The sequence below is a fragment of the Melanerpes formicivorus genome, unplaced genomic scaffold, assembly GCF_026170545.1.
Source record: "Melanerpes formicivorus ecotype bairdi unplaced genomic scaffold, bMelFor1.0.p_v2 SCAF_25, whole genome shotgun sequence".
Taxonomy (NCBI): Eukaryota; Metazoa; Chordata; class Aves; order Piciformes; family Picidae; genus Melanerpes; species Melanerpes formicivorus.
Window position 1 is genome coordinate 2787840 of NW_027142377.1, and position 7501 is coordinate 2795340.

Here is a 7501-nt window from a genome sequence, read left to right on the forward strand (position 1 = left end):
CTTTCCTTCTTTCCTTCTTTCTTCTTCTTTCTTTCTTTCTTTCTTTCTTTCTTTCTTTTCTTTCTTTCTTTCTTTCTTTCTTTCTTTCTTTCTTTCTTTCTTTCTTTCTTTCTTTCTTTCTTTCTTTCTTCTTTCCTTCTTTCTTTCCTTCTTTCCTTCTTTTCTTTCTTCTTTCTCTTTCTTTCTCTCTCACTTTCTGGCTCTTTCTCTCTTTCTTTCTTTCTCTTTCTTCTTTCTTGCTCTTTCTCTTTCTCTCACTTTCTTGCTTTCTCTTTTTCTTTCTTTCTCTCTTTCTTTCTCTTTCTTCTTTCTTGCTCTTTCTGTCTCTCTTTCTTTCCTTTTTTTTTTTTTTCCTTTCTTTTTTTTTTTCTCCCCTCCTTAAGGTACAGGGCAGCATCCCACACTCTTTGCATAAGCACAAGCCTCGCTGACGTCAATAGGAGTTTCGGCGGAGCGAGGCCCGCGCGCCTTGGCCCTGCTGCTATAAACACCTTGGGACTTTCTCTTCTAATGGATGGTATTTAGATTCTGCGTGGGGCTTGTTTAACCTGTGCCTTTGCCAGACTCCTCAAACATCACAGGGCATGCAAGACAAATTGCCTTTTTGTCAGAGCAGCATGGAGGGCAGGAAGAGAAGGCACTGAGCTACCTCAGCTAGTTTTTACCTTTCACTCCCTGCTTCCCCCTACTACTTTTTTTTTGGGGGGGGGGGGGGAGAAAGTGGGAGCAAAAGCCAGTGTTTGTCACAAAGCAGGATTTCTAACAAATAGAAGTGGAATGAATAACTCCCTTCAAAGGTTTTTTTTTTTTTTTTTTTTTAAGTTTCAGAGTTTAAATATAGTTTTCTGTTCCCAAAACTGGGAAGAAGGGGGTGGTTAGCACACACAGCCCTGTCTATTGCTGGACCTACTGCTGCCAGCTGCTCTCATGATATGTATAGGGCACATATGCCTCGGTGTGCACGTGATTGCTATAAAACAAAGCCAAAAACCACACATTGCCTTTGATCTGAGCCATCTTTCCATCAATAACTTCTTTCCAGCTATGGATAGATCACTGATGCTGCAGCACCAGGTAATGTGGGTCCTGCTTCCCCTGGACACTGTCCTACATCCTCCCTGTTTCTAGTCACCCCTTTCCCTCCAGACGTTAATATTTTGCAATTAACTCTCTCCAGAATATTTAGAGAGGTGAGATTTGGGGTATTTGGTTCCTGATGCCTGGATGTTTCCCCTCTCTTTGTGTCCTCCAGCCAGGAAACCAAACCTTCCTCTGAGTGCATGCGCGCTCCTCGAGCATCCCCAGACTGATGGCATGGCAGCCACTGGGCCTGCAGGTTAATACATCTGTAAGTGCACTTTTTGATTTCATGCCTTTCCCTAACCTTTAAAAACTGTAATGCTTCTTTTAAACAAAGCAGAGATTATATACTTTGCCTCAACACAGCCTCTTTTAAAAATTATTAATTATTTTTAATTATTTTTTTTTTATGGGGGGTGGGGGGGTGGTGCAGAAAAATGCTGTTATAAAAATAATAGTGAGGGTTGTAATTTAAAGCAAGAAAAGTGGGATTATATAAGGCATCCTGCAGTAATCAATTTTACCTCCAATATCTGCTTTTGTTTTCAAAATGCTAAATAAACAATACATAATGCATCCCTCATCAGCCAAAACCATGAGGGCTCTGTGCTCAAATAACAGGAAACATATTCAATTTTCCTAACAGAAGACAGTTCATTAAGCTGTGCCACATCAAATAAAACTTTAATTTCTCCAGCATCAGAGTCGCAATGAAAGCAATTGAGGAAGATGAGCCATATGGTACTTCTATCAGCAAACACATATTGCTCATTCCCCCAAAGTTTTCTAATTCTGCTCCCCAGACCTGTGTAATATAGATAATGTGCTCTGAGCGCAGCAACCATGAGCTATCTGGTGTACACTTCTAATACTGTATTTAATGGGAAATAATGAATCATAAAAGCCTGCAGAAGACGGCTTTTGCTAACCTAAATCTCAGCTGTAATTTCATTGTTCTGTGCCTAAGATGCTGTTTGCCCTTTTCAAATAACAGCAGTTGAACATAATTATGCCGCTACAAACCTGGGCTGCAAAAAAAAAAAAAGGAAGCCTTCCTATAACCTAACCAAGTTTTTATTAACTCTTGAAATCCTGAGCTTGGGAGCGACAGCAGGCAGAGAGCTGCCGGTCAGGTTTTAGGGTTTGTTAAAGCACCACGTACACGGCAGCCCCGATTGCCAGCACGCTTAGCCCCAACAAATTAAATTGATGGCTCCCACACCGGGGCCAAAAAATGCAACAGGAGAAGGGGCTATGAAAAATTAGGAGATCTGCTTGACACCGGGAAATGCGACACTTGTCTGCTCTAACATCTCCAAGTGCCAAAGCTGTGTATAACCTAGTGAGAAGGGGACTTTTTATTATATTTTTAGGTTTTTATGAAAAGGTAAGTCTATTTTTCTTCTTCTTCTTGCCAGACATAAAATCTGCAGTTAGTGCCTTGAGTAAAAGCCCCTCTAAACTTTATAGTGTTTATCCTCCGTTTATAAATCTATAACGATCTATTTAACGATATCCATAAGGTTAAAAGTTAAGCAGCAATCTATTTTCTCTGCCTTTTTCTCCTCTGCCTCTTTGATAGCAACCTGAGAGAAGATCGAGGTTGTTTTCTGAAGGAGCCCGTAGGTAAAGAGATCTCCAGACATTAACACTGGAGGATTCATAAAGGCAAGGAGGAGAACAGAAAGGTGTTATTTGGATGTGACAAGCCCTGCTTGGAAAATGCCTTCGACTCATGCAAAGTAAGACTCTTTCTTTCCTCCCCCGATTCCCATCCCTCTCCAAATACGGGACTAATTTAAGCCATTGTCTAGATATGCTACTTATACATATTGAAAACATATTATAGTGGCTGTGTTTGTTTTGGCAATATATGAACCAAAAAAGAAAACCAAACAAAAAAAGAACAACCAACCAAAAAACAACCTCCAAAAACAACCCCTCAATTAAATTAAAAAGAGTGACTTTTCAAAGTTAGAGATTGCCTTTTAAAAGCTTATTAAAATCAGCATGTTAGATGTCTGTCTTTGAATTAGCTCAGAGGCTTGATTGCTTTCATTAAAGCTGCCTGTTTGGGTGCTGCTTGGTGAATGTTCAAATCTGTTTTTTCCCCCCCCCATCTCTTTACTCCCCCCCAGCCCCCCCAACCACCTCCTGCCCTGAGCTACTTCTTGCTACTTGTCAGCTTGGATTTTCCCTCCAAATTTGAAAGCAACACTCTCACTTTGATTTCTCTTTTCCCCCCCGCCCTGCTTTTTTATTTTTCCCCCCCCCCACCCTGAAAAGCACCACCCCTGCTCCCTCCACGCACACACTTCTTTGGTGCAAATCATCACAACACACAAACAAAAATCGCCAGCCACCCGAGCCAGAGAGAGAGAGAGACCAACAGGTAAAAAAAAATAGTAAATTAAATATATTCAAACTGCTAAAAACAACCACAACCAACCAACCAAATGGAAAAAACCTAACAAAATATAACGAAATACCCAAAACGCCCATTGCAAGCCACCAAAACACCCAAGTCATCACATTGTTCATGTCTTAAAAACAAATGTTTAAACAGGGTTCTTTTTTTTTCTTTCTTTTTTTTTTTTTTTCCTTTTTTTTTTTCTTTTTTTTTAAGCAGGGCAGCAGAAAAAAAAAAACCTCTGCATGCTCCGATGGGTTACAATAACAATGCGCTATTGCAATGTAAAACAAGCTGGAGGAGAAAAAGGTGCTTTTTGTTACCATTTTATCAAAGCTGTTCATCTTCTAGCTGCAGGCAGCATTTTGCTGGAATTGCAGATATTTCTCTGTCCAGGCTCCTTTGTTTGTGCATCTCATTTGCATATATTTATCTCCAGCTGAGGGTGCTTTCAGCTCATTACGGCCTCCCCTCGCATTATTTCATAAGCCAGCTGCTAGGAGGGATTTCACCTGTGGTGACTGAGAAAAGAAGGGTGAAAAAACCAAATTCTTCATTAAAAAAAAGCACCCCACCACCCCTAACCAAAACAAAAAAACCCAACACAAAAAAAAACAACCACCCAACAACCAAGGAAATCTTCTGACTCTCTTCCCCTATAAATGGGCACCATTTGTGTTAAACAGCCTCTTGTCATGATAGATGCCTCCTGGGGTCAGGGGGGAAAGTTGATTTGAAGGTCAGCAGTAAAACAACAGACAAACCAGACGCCAAACTGGTTCCTTAGCTGTCGGTGGGAGCAGCGGTACAACCAGGTCTTGAACCTTTTTCAACCTCTAATAAAACAGGGGAAGAATCTGAAGTGGAGCAACCAGGCCCTGGAGGAAAAGGGGGAAAAAAAGAAAAAAGAAGAAAAAAAACCAACCAAAAAACCCCCAAACAAAAAACCAACCTCACAAATAATATCAACATCGAGCAGCAAGGGGAAACAACAGGGCAGCTCTCGGCCTTATGGGCACGCCGCTATTGTTTCAAGAGCCAGGGAATTAATTCCACTTATTTATTTAAGGCGTGTCAACTCGCTGCCTAAACCTGTTTCGGTGTCAAGATGAATAAAACTTTTATGGCTCATAAAATAGAGCCATTCATCTCAATGGTCTTTGTGGTGCCTGGGTTGTTGTGTTTTTTTTTTCTCTCAACCCCCCCCTTTCCCATCTCCCCCCCTTCCTCCTCCTGGCAAGCTGAGCTGGGCCAAAATCTTGGTGTCCCGGTGCTACCAGCTTGCTCATAGAAAGGAAGAAAATTTGGATGGGGCATTGAGAGCTAAACTTCTGGGTTTGATTACAGATGATAAATGTTAATTCATCATAGTCATACGAACACACACAACTCTCCCCTTTTATCCCCATCCTAAAACCTACAATGAATTTGCGTCATCTATATGGAGCTTTGGACCCACAGGTAATAAAATACAATAAAGCGTGCTTTTTATCAGGACCTAAAAAAAACAACCCCAAAACCCCAAACCCTAAAAACCAGAAGAAAAAAAATCCCATTAATTATACTTCATGACTACTCTAAACCAAATGTTCAAATAGTAGTTGGAAATGATGCATAAAATCTCAGCATGTTCTGATAGGTTATAGAGTCAGTGGTTTATTGCAATGTAAAACAAGCCACAGGAAGAGAGGGTGGTTTTGTTTACCATTTTCATCAAAGCTGTTCATCATGTTGATATACTTATGCTATGTTGTGACCTCTACATACGTTGCATTTCATTTTATTTGTTTTTCAGGTTGTTGCCACTTTTGCTGCTTTTGCCTCAGAGAAGTCAAGAAGTCATTCTCTGGCCCCCTTTGAAATACGTCTTGTCCGCGCTGAATTTCTGCCAGCGCACCAACCCCTAGATACAGACACAAGAAATATTTATTATCCTTGAGGAAGGTTTTTTCTTTTTACTTAATCTGAGGCAATTAGTACCTGAATAAACACAGACTAAGTAATCTACCTCCTCAAAAGGTAATTCGACTTGAAAAGCGCTGTTCAGCTCTACCCAAGGAAAGCACAACTCTGATTAAAATGCTTTGGAGATTCGCTTTCATCCCTGTTCCCTTTTGCCCCAGAAAAACGTTCTATAAAATCCATGTAACTTTTAATTTCTCCCCATGCCAAACCTGGGGGGGTGGGTTGCGTTTGGCCATTGCTGCCCTCTTTCCCCCTCCTCCAAATCTTTAACCCCGTGTCTCATTTTTCTTTGCCTCTAATCTAATCACTAATTCTTCGGCTTGGCCAAATAGTTAAAAATGTTAAGTGCTGCTTGCAGTTCCTGCTGCCTCCCCCTCGTATCTGTCTCTGTTTATGGAACGGGCCCTGGTTTCCTCCTGCTCTTGTTCAGCTGTAGGTCTGCAGGTCAGGAGACTGTAAATACACACAGCGCTGCCCCGACCCATAAATCTGAGCAAAGGGCAGCCTTATATATTCAGATAAGGGATGCAAAAAAAGGAGGGGAGGAAGAAAGAAAGGGGGGGAGGCAAAGAAGAGAACAGGCAGACCCTGTGGTGAAGGAGATGTTTTGCTGGAGACAAAATGCGAGGTGCCAGCAGGCACTGTGGTTGAAGCCCTGTGGGGCAGTAGGAGGGGAGCCCTGGCTACCTCGCGGGACATGGCTGAGAGAGATGAATCTGAAATGTTCGCCCTTCTCCCACTGCTTCTTGTTTATATATCAATCATTACAAAATGCATTTTATTACCTTTGGGGCAACAAAATTAAACAAGAGATTTTGAAGGCTTTCTCTCCTCCAGACCTTTGTTGATCTATTTTCTACCCTCCCCCCCACCATCCCCAACTCCCCACCCCTCATTTTATTTGCAGCACCTCCAAAGCTTTCAAGGGAACAGTCTGTCGTCCCGTCCTGTCCCCCCCCCCAACCCGTTATTGCTTCTCAGTTCCAAGGTCTTAGAATAAATAACATCGTTATTACTCACTTCACCAATTTCCAAGAAGAAATATTGCTGCAGCAAATGCGAGCAGCACTAATATTTGCAAAGTGATAAATGGATTGTTACATACCTTCCTGTCTGTGTGGCCTCCAGCTATCCCCTGGCCAGCTACATCCCTCCTCGGGGTGGGAGGGAGGGTGCCTTTGAACTTAGCAGGGTCCAGACACTTAGTGCCTTGCACCAGAGCCTGCCCCCAGACCCCCTCCCTCACCCTGGGATGGAGAGATAATTCTTAATGGCACGACCATGCATGCCAGAGATGGTACCAGGAAGAGCAAGAGCCACGTACCAGCACCAAGCAGCCAAGTAAAGATGTTTTTACACACCACTTTGTTGGGGTTTGTTAAAGTATTGGGTGCTGCAGGGAGAGGGATAAAAGGTTTATGATGTTCCAATAGCAGAGTGGCTGTCCCACTGCTCTCCCTGGCCTTCAGCAAGTGCTGGCATCCCTGGTGTCACATGAAAGACACCTTCTCCAGCTGCCAGCAGTGTGAAATGTGGACAGAAGAAGGCTTGCAAGGGAGAAAAACTGTTGTTTTTTTTCAAATTCCCCTCATTTTGCACCCCAAATATCTCCAGTGCTTGGATGGGAACTGCAGTGAATCATAGAATCATAGAATTGTTAGGGTTGGAAGGGACCTCAAGGATCATCTAGTTCCAGCCCCTCTGCCATGGGCAGGGACACCTCACACTAGATCAGGTTGCTCAGAGCGAATACCTGAGGTACCAGCCTGTCCTGGTTTTGCTGGTGCTGGGACAGAATCCCAAGCTAGCCGTGGGCTGGAGGCTATCACAAGTTCTGAGTCAGACAGCACAGCTGACCTGAACTGGCTACAGCTGTATCCCAGACCATAAGTATCACACTCAGTGCAAAGTTTGCTGAAGAGAGAGGAGTTTCTGCTACAGTTTCCTACTTGGACTCCCTTCTCACCCAGCTCTTCCTTCTCCTGCTCTTGAGGACTGCCTTCCTGTGCATCGTGACCCCTGCACCTTTGCTGGAGTGAGTACAAC

The 7501-nt window shown here is 42.9% G+C and overlaps 1 long non-coding RNA gene across 3 annotated transcripts; it reads left to right on the top strand.

Moving 5' to 3' along the window:
* The first annotated feature begins 389 nt into the window (after nt 1-389).
* LOC137448515 (uncharacterized) lies at nt 390-6474 on the top strand. 3 transcript variants are annotated; one of them, XR_010989118.1, is made up of 4 exons: nt 390-1074; nt 1178-1348; nt 2663-2822; nt 5286-6474. It is a non-coding gene; the product is annotated as an uncharacterized lncRNA (long non-coding RNA). The 3 variants fall into 3 exon arrangements; XR_010989119.1 differs by having other exon boundaries at nt 1253-1348; XR_010989117.1 differs by having other exon boundaries at nt 390-1348.
* Nucleotides 6475-7501: the final 1027 nt, after the last annotated feature.